The following is a 21819-nucleotide window of genomic DNA, read 5'->3' as shown; positions in this document are numbered from 1 at the left end:
AAATTGAAATTTCTTACTGGTTTTATTGAACCTCATTTGTAAGCAACAATTATTTGTAGCAAAAAAAATTGATGTATGCTGCATTTTTTGGCATTTAGTTCTTCAGTATTCGCAAGTAATGCAGCGCCAAAATTTCCCTGGTGGTGACTTTTGGTACTTTATTTTTTAATTGTAGAAATCGAAATCTCATGCTCTGCTATGTACGCTCATGAAATTTGGCAATGTTTCGTCCAATACTTCACTTGCTAGAGGGCTCTGGACACCTCACGTTATTTTATAACCACCCTGTATTTCATTTTAGTGCTTATTCAAAGCATTTTTGCGAGAACTTTCGTTGAATTTTAAAACATATTCAATGTTGGATTCTCGTGTTCTTAAACTTAATGCTCCTAACGCATAGATAATTATGCAGCAAGTATACAGAAGATGCTCACTAAAGTTCGTTGCCAGCCCTATAACTTATCTCCCCCCCCCCCATTTAGATGTAGTTGTCCCTACTCTCCCACAACCCCATTCCTTCTGGTTCTAAAAAATTAATATAAAGCAAATATTAAGGGGATATTCCAGTATAGAGGCTTGATTTTAAGGTGATTTTAAGGACGTAATAAAAATAAAAACAGTAGATATTTTCACTATCCATTTTTATCAGCCTTTTATTGATACTTTAAAAGTATAACGAGGCATAATAGTTGAAAAAAAAATTGAAGTTGGAGGAGGCTGGCAAAGTGGGGACTCTAAAAAAAAATGGGATCTCTTGGTTGACGTGGCTCCACTCCCCCAGGTGATCTGAAACATAAAATTAAGCACCGTAAGGATTTAACCGCATCGAAAAAAAACTATTTTCGAGAAAAGCGCGTTTAAAGATTGCAGTCTCATTTAAGCAAAAGAGTTTATTTTAGCAAAATGAACTAACTCCAAAAATTATTTGAATTTCCATAAATCCTCTTAGAAATTTATTTTAAAGGCCTAAACTTTGAGAATATGAAAGGGAAAAATCTAATTTTTTATTTATTTATTTATTTATTTATTTATTTATTTATTGAGTTTTTAGGCTAGAATACCCCCTTAGAAGCAAACAAAACTCCATAAATCCTCTTAGAAATTTATTTTAAAGGCCTAAACTTTGAGAATATGAAAGGGAAAAATCTATTTTATTTATTTATTTATTGAGTTTTAAAGCTGGAATGCCCCGTTAGAAGCAAATAAAACTTTAAGAGGGAAAAAAGGAACATTAACAAATAAATTGCGTCTAATTGATTTATATATTCAAAGGGTGACAAACGATAGCGGTGGTGAGACACATTTCTTGTTCTTGGCTACTTGTTTACTTTCTGCTTTTACGAAAGTAGAAAAACATCTTTTGTGATGCCGCTATGTTTACTCATTATGCTTTAACTTTACATTTCAACAGAACTTGTGGGGTTTTAATTGATTACATACATATTTTTTGGGTATTTTTCATTTCAGTTGTTTAATTTAAATAGTTGGTTGACTATTTTATATTTAATGAAATTTTCAATGCTAGTTAATAGTTTTACTTACATATTAGGCAATCTTTTTGCATTTAATTGATATGCTTATTTAGAGTTTTTTTAAACTTTTTATTGCAACTTTTAACTCCGTTTATATACTTTTTTTCATTTAAAAGTTCATTTAAATTACAAAATAATGTACGGTACTGCCAAATATGTACTTTCTATAAAACTTTGGTCAAATATGGCGGCAAATACAAATTGTAGAATGATGCCAAGTTAGAAAACCTTGTTTCCAATAACGATAAAAATCCGTACATCGCGAATGTAACCCCATCATTTACCCCATCCTATCAAGCATAAATGATTAATTTAGCAAAAGAGATGATAAAACTTTGCAGTCACTAGAACAGAAAAAATATATCAGTCACAAGTGAATCAAAAATACACAGCAAATTGAGCTTTAAAAATAGAATTTGATCAAAACTCTGATTATTTAAAACACTGACTTAAAAGCGTTAGAGTTATCACGTAAGGGCTGGAGCAAAAATTGGAAGCAAAATTTACTCATCAACTGAAAGTGCAAACTGATGAGATCCAATTCCAAAATTACAATTCCTTTTTCTTTAATTTAGATTTTATGAATTTATAACAAAAAATGGAAACCGTGAAGTATAGAAGTGTTTTAGATGATTCACAAAATTTTAAACATGAGAACATAGTATATTACTTGTTTTTTGGAAATTACTACTGAAATATTGAAGTTACACCTTTTCTTTTTAATTTATTTATTATGTACGCTGAAATTTCATTAACTCGCAAATACTGCACAGGATAACTATTTCTGCAAAGAACAACAAAATGGTACAAAATGTAAGTTTTACAAAATATTTCTATTAGAAAAAATAAAATATCGTTTCTAGTAACTGTGGTTTCATTATACTCTTTACAGTTTAACTTCAAAATATGAAAAATCTTGAACGATATATCAACGGCTTAGTTGCGCTAGTGATCCAACGTGTAAAGTAAGTCCATTTTTAAGTAGCAAAAACATTTTATTTATTATAAAATTAATTTATTTGTTTACTACAAAACTGTTAAACTACTAAGTAAAATTTGTTGATAAAATAGAGAACAAAACAACAAGACAGAGATTAATAGCTGAAACTAGTTTGGTAAAAAAAAACAAGGTATTAATACGAGGGAAAATGTTTTTCCTCTACTTAATTCAACGCTTATATTTTGACAAATTATTTCTTTAAAATATAGTTCAATTACGTACAAAAATAACCATTGCACTTAACGAGCATACTTTCCTTTTCCTAATGCATATTTCTTCTCTAAAACGAAAGCGTTTGCAATTCAAAAAAGAGCATTTTTTAAAGGTTCGTTGGGAGAAAATGCTAAGCAAAGAGATTTTTTTTTTTTTTTTTTTGAAAGTGTATATATCAGAAAATATCTTATTCTACATTTTACGTAAGTAAAGTAAGATAATGGTTTCACACTCAACTCAAGAATTTTGTTTTAGGGTTTGTACCAGAAACAAATGAACACAGTAAAGTACAAAACTTTTCTGTGTTTAAAAATTGTGTTGCTTTATCTTGCTTATTTTTGCAGGTGCAATTTAGAGAATAATGTTGTGCAAACAGTGAACTTAGCCACTATTATCATCTGTTTTACAGAAAATGTATATCAAATGTATGCTAACATATAACTGCCGGTAATTTTTTCTAAAAATCGTAAACATTTTTGTTAATTTTGGATGTTTGTTAAACTCGATTTATTTCTGCAATTCTTGGTATTTTACAAATGAAAAATACAAATTCTTTCATCTTAGGCAATGGTGACCCCATGAAACAGCTTACAGGGTTCAATTGCTGAGTGACCAGTAACTAAAATAGGATCGCACAGAAATAATATATTACGTACTTCCTAATTATATTTTAAACACGCTTTTTATGTTACTGTTATTCGATTACTGCAGTAGAAAATATGAATAAATTTACTCCAATTTATTTCCAATAATTCCTCAATGTATTTTAATAGAAATCAGTCCGTTTTATTGTTACTTTTGGAAATAATTTCGACGGGTATACATGCCCCCCCCCCCCCCCCCCCCCGCCGCCAGAAAAACTATTACTATTAGATACTACAACAGATTTTGCCTGTATTTAAAATATTAAACACTTTACAGACTCAAAATAGTTTATTCCAGTTGTGCACAACCTGTTTCTACCGACGGGCAGCACAGCATATTATGATGGTAACTCGCCGGCCAGAACACATACATTTTTTTTAAATTATGCATAACGTACAAAGCATCAGAAAATTACAGATCAAGAATCGCTGTCGATATTGTTTGACAGTTATTTTGCTGATGAGAAGTTTGTGTCTGTTTTCTCGAAACTAGTTCCTGAACCGCGACTACAAATTTGTTATATTTCATTATTATGTGGGAAACCAAAAGAGAGGAAAGCAAAAGAACAGTTTAAAGCTTTTAAGTTGGAGAACTAATTATCACCTGCAATACGGTGGTTATTGCTACCGGCTTGTCGAAGTCGGTTTTGAAGATCTTTTCGGGAAGTTCCAGAATGTGATGTTCAACTCATTCATTGAACAAAATACGAAGCAGGTTGCAGTTCATGGGCCACAAGTGGCCCGCTGGCAGTAGATTGGGCACCACTCGTTTAGTAAATTCTATATTTTTTCAAATGTATCTACCGTAATGTATTTCGTTTGAAAAATAAAATCATTTAAGTTTTACATGATTAAAAAAATCAATACCGAAGGAAAAAAGTTATTTTAAGACTTCTATTTTAAATTAAAGAATGCATATAATATATAAAAATATCAATCAAAAGTAATTTATATTTGCCCAAACAATATATTGCTTCGAAAAATAATGTATATATACAGCTTTTAACATACGACGTTATCTTTCGTAACATATACAGTATTCCTAACGGTAATAAGCACAAAATTGAAAGAAATTGCAGTCACATGTTTCGGGATTACAAGGAACCCCTTTTCCTAAACAATGAGCTTATGAATGAAAAGACTTTAGTCCAAAACCCGTGCAAGCAGTTTCAGGAAAAATTGTGCATATTAAAATTGTATTTTTGATCTTCAAGTTTTCGGCAAAAAAGTAATTATTTGCTCCTTATATCTTGCTTAGGTTTCAATCTCAACCGAAATATTCATTTTGAGTTTCGTAAACGTTGCAACCGCTACAAATCAATAAATGGTAAGAATATATTATGAAAAATCTCAGTGCCGAATATAAGGTGTGAAAAATACATCATTCAACATTAACAATTCATCAACAAAACGTCATTAAAAACAACTACACTAGGAAAGAATCAACGCAATAGCTTTCAGTCAAACACCATTTTTTTAACAATAATAAAGCTGAAAGTCGGGATGTCTATATGTCTGGATCTCTGTGACGAGCATAGCTCCTAGACCGCTTGGCAGATTTTCATGAAATTTGGCACAAAATTAGTTTATAGCATGGGGGTGTGCACCTCGAAGCGATTTTTTGAAAATTCGATTTTGTTCTTTTTCTATGCTAATTTTAAGAACATTTTACCGAGCAAATTATCATATCATGGACGAATAAATTAGCATAACGTGGGCGAACAGATTAACACAGCTTATAGATGATAAAATCATCATCCAGTATTTGTAAATGAGCAGGTGATCCAAATGACCATTTAATTTTCTACTACGGGCAAAACCGTGGGTATCACTAGTTATTAATATAAGCGTTCAGCAATTTTGACTGAATTGGTTCAAACGTTTAGAACGTTTCTTTTGCCCAACCTCATCATGCATATCATTTCATGCAGCCACTTAAGGATATCAATAAAAGAGGCCGAAACAACAATGTCAAACTTTCTACAAAGCTTAAAGTACAAAAAAAAAAATTAAAAATATAAACAATTTTCGTAAGGTCGTCTTCGAAACACAAAACATAGTGAAGAAATTCATTGTTTATTCATTGTAAAAAAAACATTATGCTTCAAAGTTACGAAACTGATCCTGAGAACAAAATAAAAGATCGCAGTGAATATTGCTTTTTTCATCATTTCCTTAGCTCTCTTCCTTGAAACATTTATTCTAAGCATCTAAAATATCGGTCTCTCTTTAGATTCCTATGTTCTGTATCCTCTTTAAATGCACCATCAGTCATTGTCGGGTCTGTTTCCTTTGACAAGCTAAACGGTGGATTCCATCATTCTTGGCATTTATTTCTTTCAACCTTGGTGGAGCACTGTTTATCTAAATATAGCTTTGGTTTCAAAAGCATGAAAAAGGAAATGAGTTTTTCAGTCGTTTTCCATTTTAGTAAAAATATGTGGGAGTTGAAAGGGAATTTTTGATTTTTTTTTCTGCTGGATTCTTCCTGAGATATCCTCAAATGTATTGAGGCTGGAACATCATTTTTCTTTTAAAATTAAATATCTTCAATCACAATCAAGTGTGAGTATTGAAATTTATTAAATGTTATTAGAAATCCACATTGAAATTGCTAACGGGACATTTAAAAAAGATCAAAAAGAGATACAATATTACTTCAATAATGCTTCGCTCATCTAAGTATCTCACTGTTCACCTAAATATCGTTTTATTTTCTGAAGCATGAAAAAAGAAATGAGTTTATCCGTCGTTTTCCATTTTAGTAAATATGTGAGGACGTTGAAAGGGGATAGTTCATTTTTTACTGCCGAATTCTGCCCGAGATATTTTCAAACGTATTGAGGTTAAACTATCATTTTCTTGACAAGATTGCATAATTAACTAATAACTATACTACCAATATTAATACATTCACTAATAATACTACCAACGATAACATTAATAATCAGGATTCTTTTTTCCTCAAATGCAAAGTTTATTTTATTTTATTTTTTATTTTTTTAATTTATTTATTTATTTTGCATGATATCTATTTTGTTTTTCTTTTTTCAAAAAGAGTATGAAATTGAGAAAAAAATTAAATATCATTCGTATATTATCACGGGACCCGGCCGCCAACAAAACTAGACGTCAGCCACCAACAAAACCAAAAATCCACCGCTAAGAAAGACGAAAGAAAATAAACACGCGACTAAGGACAGTTTACACGACAGAACAAGTTGGAAGTTTCACCCCCCAGTATCTCAGCCCCATGAAAACCCCCGGAGTTGATTTTTGGTATACTCAATCTCCTGTGGCCCCTGACGAAGTAGATCAAAATACAATCCCCAGGACCCGAGGGTCTGTAACAGCCCCCCGGGTGGTTTTTGTTAATGATTTTTTGTGTACATATTCTTGGGGGGCCATTGAGGACATATACAAAAATTTAAACCCTGGGGAAATCATGGGTCGGAGTAGTTAAATTTGAAAATCACTATTTTACCCTAATTTCTTGTGTACTTACTCTCAGTTCATAGGGTTTGTTAATCTCTGACTGAAATTGCAAGGCTGAAACAGATCTAACAGTTATTCAAAAGTTGTCTTAGGAAATGAAATTCATTCAAGACTAAAACAGATCCAACAGTTCACGGCCCCACTAGATGGCATTATTAAACGTAAGCGGAAATTCAGTGGGGTCATTATCCAAGTTCAATATATTTAATGGCTTAGGTTTTGTTTTTTGTTTGGCAATACCATACGTTATTTCGTATTTTTAATGAACTTTTAAACAAAACAAGGTAATAAACAAGACAGAGTTCCTTTTAAATTAAAAATAATTCTGCAAATAATAAATATAAGGAGTTAAAATGTAAAAATAATCCGCCATATTAGGAAAAAAGCCATTAAGTGGAGTGAAAAGCTCAATTGAAATAACCCCCGACAGTATCAAGACTGCTTCGTACTTTTCCGCTACAGGTACGTGATGTGGCTTATTTTTAACCTTTTGGAGATTGTTTTTATCTTATTCATTGCCACTATTACTTGTTTAGGGATACCATACATCATTTTGTCTTGAACTTAAAAAAAAAAATAAAGACCTTAAACAAGACTAAGAACTGCATTAAAAAGAAAGATAAATCACCAAAACAACTAAAATTAGCCCATAAAATTTAAAATTTAAGAAAAGAAGTCACTAAATAAAGTGAAAAGCTAGATTAAATTTGCCCGCAAGCTGTAAAACATAAAAAAATCTTCATGTAACTAATCCGTCAAATAAAGAAACTAATAGAATTTATTGCCAAGTTGTCAAATACTCGTTAAACAAAGTAATTTAACATATAGTATTTTATTATTCAAGCAGTTTTCCTTGCAATAGAGAGGGTACAAATATTGTAATAAAATTTAAACGGCTCAATAGTTGCGAAACGAACATTGAATCTTGCTGGTCAGAAGATAACATGAAGTAAAATTAAGCTAGCCATTACTGTTTCTTAAAAAAACAGAGAATACGTTGTTTTAATTGAAAGTTTATGACTTGAAATTGTCAATTCTAAAAACACAAAGTAATAATATCTATGCAAAAAGATGTGATATTTCATCAAAAACAACCCTGTTGTAAAATTTTCCCCGTCAAGGAAACTATTACCCTTTCGCTACAAGGAAGGCCTTCATCCTAAACTCAAAAACTCTCAGCCTTAAAAAGTTATGATATCTATTTTTCCTGCCAAGTATCTGCCAAACTGCCATCCTCCCTGCTTTCCTCTTTCGTCACAAATATTTTGCTAGAACCCGCCCCTATCACCAACTGCTTACCAGTGAGGATATATCCTTTAAATTGTTTTCAATGCTATTTGGCGGGAAGCTTTGTAAAGTGAGGTAGTTGCTTGATGAGCAGAAAGCTACCCGTTAAACAGGATTGAAAACAATTTAAAGGCACTATTCTCACCGGTAAGCAGTTGGTGGTGGGGACAGGTTCTAGCGAAAATAGTTGTGATGAAAGAGGAAAACAGGGAAGATAGTAGTCTGGCGAATACTTGGAGGGAAAACTAGATATCATAACTTTTTAATGCTGAGAGTTTTTGAGTTTAGGATGAAGGCCTTCTTTTTTGTAGGGAAGAGGTAAAGATTTTCTTGGTGGGGAAATTTTTACAACAGGGTTCTTTTTGATGAGATTGAGAATTACGGTGTACATTAAAAAAAATCAAATCATTCCACAGAAAACATCGATACCACTATTTTAAGTATTTTGTGAAGTCAGAAGAAAATTATGATAGGTGCGAATATTATTGAAATAAATAGCGTACTTTTGCACAAAATCTCAGTTTACTCAAGTTGAGGTTGTGCATTTGGTTTTATCTGTCTATTTCCCATCGTCTTAAAAAATCATATTCTAAAAAGGAATTGATGTTTAATGAAAAAATTTTTTAAATATTTCAACGCGAGTTATTCAATTATACATATGAATCATAATCGGACTTATAATCTTAATTTGTGAAAGATTTTTTAAACCTTTTTAATGCAGGTACACTTTATAAAATGTAGGCTTGTTAAATGCATATGTAACAAGAACGTATTTAAGTAATTAATTAACAAATAGTCTCTAATTCTGATTAAATTTAGGAGAAACCTACTAAATCTCCTATTATTGTTTGACTTCTATCAGATTATAAAAGACTTTTGACTCAACCGCAGAAAGTCTGGTTATTTTTTTTAATCGAACTCTGTTGATTTAAAAAAAGAAAAAAGTTATTGTGTCTTGTTACAAATTAGGCATGAGCAAAATTCACATACACACGAAAGGTACGAGCTGATAACTTCCTTTTTTCCAAATGCGGTTAAAAAATTTCCAACACTATTATTTTTGATGCTGACGATTCTTGTATATTTATGTTCATTATAAAAATGTCATAGCTTTGATATCAAAATGGTGTAGGTTAGGATGTTTCTCCAGAAATGTGTTTCATATAAAATTCTTTTGTTTTTGACTTTTCTACACAATGGTGGTACACATAACAGCTAATCCATTGTATCTAGCCTGTTAGCAAAACTCCCTTCGGTCGCCGCACATCAATCACGTGGCTGAAGCTGAAACCAATGAGATGCTGTCCTACTTTTAACGGCCGTCAGACGGCCGATAAGTGAACAGCCCGGCCTGTTCACACTACGACCGTCCATCCCGAGTTTTTCCACCCCAAACAGGTTTTCTTTGCTGATTGCCATGACAGCAAGACATATTGGACGGAACCGGTTTCGATCAGAAGAACCTTGATGTCTGACTGCCGTCACGTGGCCTGAACTCACCCACCAAAGAAAAGAGCGCGCTGCTCGGCGGGAACCAATGAAATGCTGTTCTACTTTTGACGGCCGTCAGATATGAAGGTACTTCTAATCGAAACCGGTCCCGTCCAAAATGGTTTGCTGTCATGGCAACCAGCAAAAAAAAAACTTGTTTCGGGAGGAAAAAAACGTGATGGACGGAACGGACGTCCGATATGTGAGCAGGCCCCATCCGTCCCGTCCATCCCGCTTGGCTTGCCGATGGGCTTGGTGACAAACTTAAAAGATATCGCCAAGTTGTAGATATTTTTTGATTACTATTTTAGCGAGAAATTGTCAAATGTCACTAAATTTTGTGACATTTGATCATAACTAAGGTTACGTGACATCCCTCAACCAATCAGAAACAAGCTTTAGCCAGACATGCATACAAACATGTATGGATAGCTACAGTCTAACCACAGAATACATGAAATTGGAAAACGTCCAATTAAGACGAGTCTATCTGAATGAGGAGGGGGAAAGCAAAAATTTGATGCACCTGCTCAATTAATTCAATGTAACTTTGCTTAATTAAAATGCTAATATAGATCTGCAAAAGCTGGCATCCCTGAAAAGTAATAGATGTGTTAATTTCCGCCAGTAAACTGGATGTTTGCCTATCCATCTCATTGGTGGTCAAACTGTAGATTGACTTGTTATGCGCATGCTTTTTGGTTTTAACTTCCTTGTGAACTTTTTTTGGCAATTAGTTTTTGTTTAGTTTCATTTGTAATTTTCTGAATAAATAATTAAAAAATTCAAAAACATGAAACATGTGATTTTTATTTCTTTGTTACTATTTCGAACAAGAAAAAAGAAATACTATAAATCAGAATTTCTGAGTGATAGAGTGTTAAAGCGAAACAGTTGTAAAGTTTCCTTATACCTTTTCTTTTATCTAACAGAAACTTTTTTTGTCAATGGTGTCTTTCTATTCTCTCAATAAACAGAAAAGTTGGTTTAAAACCAAATAAACTTTAACTACGACCAAAGAAGACATTAAATGCGTGGAAAATAAAGTACCTTTATCACGAGCCTCTATTTGACCTAACTTGGATGATTTAAGTCACATATTTTACATACAATACACGAGCAGACAGCGGCGTTAACTGTATTTTTTTTAAAAATATTCTGTGTCGTCTAGTCAATTTTATTCTCTCTAACTCTCTATTTCCATCTAATCTTACTGACCTCCGACACTTCTAAATAACAGCTGAAGATCACGCAATTTGCATATGCTCGCGGTGAAACGTTGCTGCTGAATTCCAAACATTAAAATTAGGTTCAAATAATTCGAACAATTTTCGGATTACACTGTGAAAATCTTTTAAATATATTAAATTTCAACTTTGATATCTTTTTTCGTTTATGCAAAATATAGCTTCAGAAACATGAAAACGTATTTGCAAATCTTGTTAATGTTTTTATTCATTTTTTGTTACTTTCATTTGAACGCTACTTTTCTGAACAAACAATTTAAGATGTATAAGCGATTTGAGGAAGAAAATTCATTAATTATTCATGAATCCTCAACGTGATGTCTGGAGCAAAAGCAACTAATTCCCTTGGGGATGATGCTATGAAGGAGAAAAACAGACAGAAATGTCCCCAAAACACGAAGATAAGACAAAATTGCCAGATGAATAGTTTTTGCATGCTATCAAAAGCAATTTTTATCCTTTATAATTTTTGCAACCGAAGATAAATACGTAATTTATAATTCTTGCTCTTCGTTTCCATGTTTTTCCATTAAAAATAGTTACTATTATAATTTGTTTGTTAATTATCCTCTTTTGTTATTGTATAATATAACTTGCTTTCTTGTTTCTGAAAAACAAACGAGAGATCTGTGATAACGAGAGAATATATAAAGATTGATAAAAAGTCATTTTTTTAAAACTTTACTTGTCTAGAGCAATTATTTATTTAAAAATAAATTAGTTTAATTATTATTGATAACATTACCATATTATTATAATTACTGCTTTACAGAATCAGGAACTTATGCGAACACTTAAACACATTTTCGTCTCTCCAAAACTTGTTGCATATTTTATTGCTCATAACCAAAAAAATAATAAAGTTTCTTATTTAAAGGAGCTTTATTTAGGAAAGTAAATTTTAAAACTACATGAGCTCATGAAAAAAAATAATAACTAGGCATCAGACGCAATCATTAATTAGCAATTCAGGTTCCTATACAGTAAGGAATACATTCTTGATTTAATTTTTCTCCGTATCTGACAACATCTCCTTATAGAAGACAATCAGCAATCCAAACAGACGCACCCTGTTTCTGAGACGTAGCGGACATCAGCGAAGAGGTTTTTCGACAACGTGCAAAAGTCACCCAGAGAAATTCCTAGAATACTGCAAAATACTCAAAATGCCAGTTCTTATCCAGTGGCAATTCCTATAAAAACAGAAGATGAAAGTACAGAATATTATTTTGCTTTGTATAAGTCGTCTTTTAGATGATCAACATGGCGAGAATTAGGTGTAATGTATAAGCTGTTGAGTTTGTTAAACCTGTGGGATGCAGAACACATTAATGTGAGTCTGACGTATATAAAATTGAGCAGAAAATGGAAAACACTCTACAACAGCGTTTTTCTGCTTTTTAGCATTAGTGACACAATCATTTACAATCTTAATTTTCATCGCTCCTCTTCCGCATAAAGTAACATTAAAAAAAACGAACTTTGTGAATTTTTACACTAAAGTCGTACTACTTTGACTACCGATATGCATAAAAACTGGATTTTTTTAAAACTAAATAAGGCATCTCCACAGTTTTCATTAAATATTTTTGCTTTATTAGATGCCAAACTATTTAATACTCGGCCCCTCCTTTTAAGCTGTTGATTCCCCCAAGGGAGCGCACCTTACAAGTTGAGTATCGCTGCACAACAAAATCAAAATGTTTGTAATCGATGAAAGTTTTCACAAACAAGGGTTGCAACGAGGTTTTGAAATATTATTATATCTATACTTATTGTTTTGTATATTATATATTTTAATATACTGGGTATCCGAAAGTAACTGATACATTTTAAAAATTCATTGACAAGCAACAAATTATCGCTATTAAATAATCGCTGTATCGTCAACGTAAGAAAAACAAACGTCATGTAAGGTCACGTAAAGTGCTTTACCACTTTATAATACAACAAGAAGTTCTGTCCAGAACTAAACGAGACTACTTTCCCGTATACCCATACTACTTTCTAGTGCGTGATCAATATTCTCAAAAATAGTTAAAATCGCAATTTTTTTCAAACCTATTATTTTTTTTTAATATTTTAAGCTGATTTCTATTAATAAAATATTAATCAGTCATCTAAAAAAATTAGATGCGTAAAAAAATAAATAAATAAAAAAACCCGAACAAATAAAAAATAAAATAGCAGCACCTTTTAAACAAAGCAGCTAATACAGTTTTTTCCATAAAAAAAACTTTAACAGCTTTCAAAACGAAAAAATGATAATTAAAATTAATAAGCTTATTAAAATAAATACATCATATCAAAAAGAACTTGTTTCTTTCTCCCCTGTTGCTAAAAATTATTTTTTAAATGAATTAATGCACTTACCAAAATAAATAAAAACAATAAAATGTCAACGTAAAGAAATAATTTTCATTGTCAAAAAAGAAAAAAAAAATCGTCTTTGCATATCTTTATGTAGAAACATAAATGGCTTCGAGTTTATTCACCGAAAACTGAATACCTAAATTAAAACTTTAGCGTCAAAATAAAAAAAAATCAAGCCAGATCAACAATAATTATTTCACAGCAAAACCATTATGTCGGTGTCGGAGTCAATCTCATTTTGAGATAAAGGAGTCGGAGTCAAATATCCAAGAATCGGAGTCTGTCATTTGTCCTCCGTATATAAATTTTTGCCAAAGCTACGAAGTCAGAGTCGAAGTCGGGGAGTCGGAGTCCGATTAATTGTCGGGCACAGGAGTCGGAGTCAGGTGCCCCTAAATTGTCGGAGTCTGGAGTTTGGCGTCAAGAGCTATTTCCAACAAAATTTGTTTGAAGTAAATCCGCCTTCAAGTATGGAACCTACATTGACTTTCAGTTTCCCCGTAGGCGCTAATGTTAAGGGATTTGAACTGTTCAAAATTGAACGGAAAATTGTTCAAATCGAAAAGATATTTCATATACAAGTTTTTCATCCAAAGTTTTTTCCTATAAAGTTTGTTTTGAAGCTAATTCGCCTCACAGTTCGGAATTGCCTTGAATTTCCCCGTAGGTGCTAATGTTAAGTTTTTTTGAACTGTTCAAAATTGAACAAAAAAGAGTTCAAATCAAAAAGTGAAATATGGGAATGAGGTGTCCTCGCCGAGATCTTTCGAACAAAAAAAAAAAGTTTGTTCCAATCGGACTAGTCATTCAAAAGTTATTAGGGGGGGGACAGACAGACAGACAGACCGACAGACATTTCCCCCATCTACCCTACTTTCCAGTTTTTAATTTTTCGATATTTATTTAATTGTTTTATTTATTTTTGACCTTTTTTTTTTTTTTTTTTTTCGCGATATTTTTAAGATGCATTAAGCCTTCTTTCATGCTTTTTTCTTCTTTTTCTGACTTTTACTGGGAAAGCAGACTAAAAAAGAAGACTTTTCATTACCAGAGTTCAATGTGTATACCTTTTGAGGTCATGGGGTGAACCGTTACATGTGGTTCGAGCAACATACGGTGTACACATTGAAGTCTGGTATTGAAAGGTATTACTTTCTGTTTAATAATATGATACCTGTGAAGCATTATGGAGCGACCGCAAACGCATACGACAATTTATTGATTTTCCATGCCTTTTTAAAATATGTCTAGGACTTTTCGGTTACCCTGTATAATGTGTAATGAAATTTTATACATTACTCCGTACTTTAGTACATATAATGCGAACTTTTTTTTCGCGCGATTAAATAGTACCAAGAAAAAAAACTTCAGCCCGAAGAAAAAAGTTCCAGCATTGATACCAATATCCGCATTTTTGTTATATACTATTATCATAATTACTGAAGCGCACCTCTTTTCTCACAGTTCATAAAACACAGCTTTCTTCAGATAAGCCAGAAGGTTTTACCAACGTTGGAAAAAATACATGCCATGAGTGATGGAATCTCCCGTTTTACTTGTCAAGGGAAAAAGACCTGACAATGACTGATAGTGTATTTAAAGTGGATGCAGAACACAGAAATCTAAAGAGAGGCCATCATTTTAGATGCTTGGAATAAACGTTTAGAAAGAGGATAGAAGAAAATGAGGGAAAAAGCAATATTCACATCGACCCCTTTATTGCTCTCGGTTTGAGACCAATTTTGCGACTTTGAAATAGAATGGTTCTGACCTGAATAAACAAACGATATATTTTCATTACTGTTCTTTGTCTGACGAGAACTTTTAGAAATAATGTTTCTTGTTTCGGTTTTCACTGGAAAAGAAACGCTGAGATCTTTGGAGAATTTTCTGTGCCGATTTTTGCTGCCATTTTAAGTAATTAAATACATCATTATTTGCGTTTATGCGTGGAGTAACGAGTTTTCTTTTAAAATATCCAATTAATATTATAACATACTTAAAACATTTACTATAATAACGAAAAATCATTAATGAATAAATTGTTTTTCTAGGAGGATGTGTGGTTAGCTTAAGTTTAATTTATGACAGAGCTCCACCTTCATAGAACACAAACTTGTAAAACACTCAGGAACATTGAAAATAGCGCCCCAAGAAAGATGAAAAGTACAATCGCGAAACTTTGCATATAAGAAGAGTGACATCTGATATGCAAATGATCCAAGTTTGGTGACAATACGCATGACCGTTTACCTACAGTATCAGTGTAATCGGGGGAAAAAGTGCTATATAAACCAGTGCAAAATTTCAGATTTATAAATGATACGATTACATTTCGATTGTTTGAGAATCTTAATGAGTGTAGGATGCCAGGTAGGCGAGTTAGAAAACGTTTCTCAGTTCAGCGAGTTTCAGAGAAGTTTGATCTTCGGCATGAAAATTGCGGGCTTGGTCTAAGAGCCGTGTTGCCGCCCAGGTCGATCGTTCATAGTGTTCCGTTAGAAAATGTTGGAGGCAGTGGATATGAAATGGTTCTTACGTGCGAAAAAACGGGTCTGGAGCGACCGGGAAGTCGATGAGGAGAGAGGATCAAAGGATCGTCCGGCAAGCTCTCGTGGATTCCAGTGACTCGTTCCACCATACAAGCAGAAGTAGGGGTAGCAGTCGTTCCCCGAACCATTTCTAGACATCTAGCGGAAGTGAATCTGTAGTCCAAGCGTCCTTTTCCTGTATACTCCCTTTAACACCAAAACATAGGCAACTCCGTCTAAAAGGGTGCGAAGTCAGAGCGATGTGGGATGTCATTTACTGACAAAAAGTGGTGTTCAGCGATGAATCCCGGTTCGTTTGGGGGTCAGATGAAAACCCCGCATGGGTGTGGAGGCGCTCCGGAGAAAGGTACCATTCCACACATTCTATCGCACGACACACTGCCTGCACTGCGAGTATAATGGTCTGTGGGGCCATAGTCTAGGATAGCCGGCCCACTGTAGTTGTGGAACGTGGAATTTTAACATGTTAGTGTTATGTTAATGAAATTCAGCAAACACATGTAGGACCGTTCCTAAATGGTCTCCCAGAGTCAGTTTTCTAGCAAGATAATGCTCGGCTGTATACAGCTAGAGTTGCTCAAGACTTCTTAGGTCCTTTTGAGACTCTTCCATGGTCAGTCCGCTCCTCCGACTTTTTCTCTTTTGAGCATGTAGGGGATCAGCTGAAACGTCAGGTGCCGCCGTTCTACTCTGTGAAAGATTTAGAAGTGTCTGTTCAAAACTTGTGGGTCCATCTGCCTCAGGACAACATCAACCGTTTAATTAGCTCAATGCCGGTTCGTGTTACGGCATGTATTGCAGCAAAAGGGGGGCCCAACGCGCTATTGAAGTAGCCCTGTATTTATCTCATTTCTTAGCCTGTATTTGTTTAATAGTCTTGATTTTGGGATCAAGTCTATCTCTCAACTATACTATTCTGTATATTAAATTTCATTTCAATCCAATGTTTCCTTCTTGGGGCGCTATTTTCAATGTTCCTGAGTGTATTTATGTCACATAGCAAAAGTAGCAGATTTGAAAGAGGTGAAAGAAACTCGACTTCATTTAAATAAATATTGAGAAATGTATACGTTGAATATTTAATATTTCACGCAAAAAAGATATGTAACAAAGAGTGAAGTACTTCTGCTATATTTGCAAAAAAAAAAAAAAAAAGAAATAAGCAAGGTTTCGGGTTTTTTTTTTTTTTTTTTTTTTTTTTAAAAGAACTATCACATTTTTTTAGAGCTGTTGCTTTCGGACTATTATGCGAGTCAACTAATTTTTTTCCCTCTCGGAAAGATTTCTTTTCTGTCCACTGTTGTCCTTTACACACGACCTCTTTTCGTGTAAGCTGTCATTAAAGGTGGATATTGCACTAATTTTTTCACGTCCCAAAAAGTCGACCCTTGATAACTCGAAGTCTTATAACTGAAATATTTTTTTATCTCGAAATTTTTGTTGGGTCCGAAATTCTTGGTAAACGCTGTGGGATTTTCCCATAACACGAACTATCAACATTCGAACGTTTTAGCCGGTCCCTTATGACTTCAAGTTACCGAGAGCTGACTGTGATTGGATGTTTCCGTTACTGAGCATTTAGCGCATCACATATGAACAATGATGCCTTTTTCGAACTCTGACAGGTCATTCGTTTTCAAGTTTTTCATAAAGTATGGTTAGTGCATGCATCAGACTGATGTTGAGCTGAGCAACCTCACCGCTAGGTGACAGACTGAAGAGCAAAAGGACCGCGTTCTTCCGCGTGGCATCGTATTCTTCTTTCATATGTGCCATGCCTTTTTCATGGATGTTTATATAGTTTTGTCATCCCTCTGTGTAAACAGCCACGAAACAACAATTTAAAAAAAAAATTTTTTGTAACAGCCAGATTTGAGAGTAATTTGAAAAATGTCAATAAGAACATTAAATAGTTCCATATAAATGGAATACTATTGAAATCAAACGCTGCGTACATTTTCAACAATCAAGTTTATCTGAGAGAATAATTGAATAAATAAATTATCTTTAGCAACGCAGCCACGAAAATTAACAACCATAGTTTATTGTTTGAGCACTTTAAACTGACACTTGTTAAATACAAAACTAAATAATCGAAAAAAAAATCTTTATTAGCTTTTGGTGATAATCAAAGGTCACATTTTTGCGTCCCAATAGATAAGGATGAACATTACATATCCAAATCACTACAGATATTACACAGGCTTCCGTGAATTCCTGTCCATGTTCTACATTTTTTGCTTCAGCAATCTATCATTGTCTACATTTTTCTTCCCCAATAAAGAAAACAATTAATCATCTTGGATGTGCGCATTATCTTTCTTCCATAGACAATTTCGTCTGTATAAATAATGCATTGTTTTGTATTTCGAAACGGATACCAGCGTTTATTTTCATACCTTTTGTACTATTTTTAATAAATTAAGTACCACAACTTTGTGGTTTTTTTGCATTTTCCTGCTAAACAAAAAATATATTTGCAAAGAGAAATGTTTTGTTTTTGCATGATAAATGAATCACGTGTAATTGCTTTCATGATTGTCGACACCTTTATAAAAAAAACACTTCACGAATGGGGCTGAAATATTCGCTTTAAGTATTTACAAACGAAGTAGAAGAGAAAAAAAAACCTTTGAAAATTACATGCATAATGGATCTGATAGGTTATGTTTCCGCCCCTTAACACGAAAAACTAACATTTTATCAGTTTTGAAACTGAGAATTGGTAATGATTTTGTACCATTTACAGTTTTAACTCAACTACTTTTTTTCTTTTGAAGCAACCTTTTATTACATAGGGTTAACATCGACGCCATACCGATAGGCACGTTTTTATATTGGTTTAAATATCTTAAAAGTAAATTTTTACTGATGTACCTATATAGCAATTCATAAATGAAAATTTTACATTAATATTTGCACACACGAAATGTTTTTTGAACAAACCTGAAGAACGCTTTTTTTTTTTGGTACTCTGGGTATTAGGGATATTGCAATTACTGCACCGGGTCTTCATTTTGCTATCCTATATACGAAGTATTATGGACAAATAATACCCAAATACAAGCTACCGAAGTCGTAATTCGCGAGTAAAGCTATAATTTGTGAAACCATAATTTGCGTGTAAGTGAAAAGCGAACGCCAAGCTGCAACGTTTGAATGACTTGCAACCCCCTCGGAGTAAGATTTTTCACTACCACTCTCCGAGGACTTTTGGTCAGGTAAAAACGCAGCTTATAGTACTTCTCGCATTCTCGACATGAATAATTTAAATTCCAATCCATGTACACATGAACCCCCCGCACTAATGAGTAAGTTGAATCAGAAGACCGTTGGCAACGACTAGCTTGAAAGTCGGCATTAATAGTCGAAGATGTCAACTCTAGGTTTTCTGAATAACAATCAGCAGTAATTTCTGTTTTAATTTAACTTCCTCATAAATTATCCTATTGCCATGCTGCATGATAGACATCAAAATTACCGTCTTCTACTTCTCCTTCTGTGGAATTGATCTAATTAAATTCAATTCGATATCAAAACAGAAAGTTTGTCCTCACTCTGACAATTTTGCAGTATCACTTTTGAAATTGTTTTTCCACTAGTTTCTAATTGTTCCACTTACTGTGTAATTCATAGTTGGAAAACAATTTAGTAACTGCTTTGGTCCATTCAAAAATTGCACAAACTTTATTCTTTTTTCTGAGGTTCAACCAACTGTTTAACAATATACGAAATTTTATTTGTAACAAATGCCGTACCAAATTGCAATCTAACATAACTTTTAACCACAATTTAACCCTTTGCATGCGTGTTCATACATATAATTTTAGTTTCGTGGGAATATTACACCCTATCCTCCCTCAGCTACGCAACTGTTTGAATCACAATAACAAAACATTGTTACACGTTTGGTGCAAATTTCAAACTTTCTTGAAATGACGACACAGTTCTTGAGAAAACACAAGAGATTTATTTACTACTATGTACAAGAAATATCGTTAACAACTGCTAAATCAACCATAGCAATTAGGCAAATATCGATTAACACCGTATACTCAACGGGCACACACGTATTTACATCCAAATACACAAAAGTACAGCTCAAAGACTTCACAAAACAGAGCTAATACATGCTCTCCAGCGCACCGCTGACACGATTCACAAGCAAAAACTAACTCGAGACTAACTCATCCCGCCGTCGGCTGTGGCTATTTATAAATCCCAGAGAAGATTCCACAAAATTCGAAATGCTTCTCGTATTTTCTTTTTATTCATTCACGAATCTTATCAATGAAAAATAGGGGGGTGGTATACTTCAGTCGAATGTTAGGGGGTTGTATGTACATTACAAGAAGCTGTTTACAGGTTAAGTTACTAAGCTAATTTTAGTTGCAAAATAATGGAACAAACGCCTAATTTAGCCAGATTACAACAAATTAATCACAAAAATAACTACTACTTACAGAATTTGTAGCACTATTTTACCCCACAACCTTTCCAGGTATTCTCGATATGTACTGTCAAAAACTAACGAATGCGTGTTGCCTCTGAGTGTTTAACTGTTATGTCTTTTCAAATCTTGAACTATTTTTCCAGATGTTCCTAAAGCATATGTTAATAAAACTTATTTCCAGTTGTATTAGCGTCTAATTGACTGAAACGAAGCAGCTTCTGAAAACGTTTCATTGAAATCGAAGCATGAAACACAACTTTAAGGGGAAATGATGAATAACTAGTTAGTATTTGTGGATTACGTCATTTTTCCCCATGAAATATTTTATCATATATTCTAGTACCACCCTGTAAAAATTTGGTTTGGCCTAGTAACACCAGAGTTCTTCTAAATAATCCAATCAAAATGCAAAAACCAAATGTCCACTTCTCCCTTGAGGGGAATATCGACAAGCGTCTACGGGCGGCAGGAGGAATTCAGCCCAATGTATCTCTTTATAGTTAACTAGCAAAAATTCCCGGCGTTGCCTGAGTCAGTAATAATTGTGAGAAACAATCGCTGTTTTCATTCGGTTTTTTTTATAACTGAAAGAACTTAAAACACACCGCTTTGACGTGATTAAAAATCGAGCTTCTTCCTTACCCATAAAAGCAATAAGTATGAATGACGAAAAAGTATTCAGTTATAAACGAAAGCAAAACATTTAAGCATATAAAAATTTGAAGAATTTTCAAAATATGAACTAACAAAAACAAAGATCACTAAAAATACCATGCGCTTTATTTATTTCATAAAATAGTACACACCTACAAAAAATAAAGCTCTCTGCATTGTTTTTCTAAGTGTGCAAAAAGTAAAGTTTCCAAATATTTAAATGACTTTAAATTCACGCTTACTCCAGAGAAGCTTTGATTCAAAATTTTCATTATGATTACTTTTAATATTGCTGTTGTTTAGACAACGAATTTTTGTAGTAATTGGCTTAATATTTAATCATTTAATGGGGAAATTTCATGAAATTTACTGTTTTCGATCATAACGTTTTTAAACTAAGTTTTTTAGGAATAAATTATAGCCTAAGTTGTTCTCTGATAATGTAGCTATCTATGGTGAAAAAATGGTTAAAATCCGTCCAGTAGTATTGAAGTTTACCCCGGACATCCCCACAGAAGTACCCATTTAGGTCCGAGTGTCTTTGTCTTTTTGCGCAGTTGCCGTCTGCATTCTGAAGAGACCGGAGACTGCGCCAAAAGTTTCCTGACAATGAGGGGAGTTCCTTGACAGTGAGGGAATATTAATAGTAATAATGAGAAAGTAAATACACAAAGTATTTTGTTCAGACATGACTTAAAGTATGCAACTCAGGGAGTATTCGACATGTCGGGATCTCCCTATTACCTACTGTCGAAATCTTCTTTTTTTTTTCATTATGGACTTGGATCAACCGAAATAAGTAACCTTCAATAACCTTCATGGCATTTACTGGCTATATACCACACGACCCTAACTATTGCTCGACTGGAGGACCCTAA

This window comes from Uloborus diversus, chromosome 5 (genome assembly GCF_026930045.1).
Source record: "Uloborus diversus isolate 005 chromosome 5, Udiv.v.3.1, whole genome shotgun sequence".
Lineage (NCBI taxonomy): Eukaryota > Metazoa > Arthropoda > Arachnida > Araneae > Uloboridae > Uloborus > Uloborus diversus.
The sequence above is the reverse complement of the archived record's forward strand: the minus strand, read 5'-3'. Positions refer to the sequence as shown.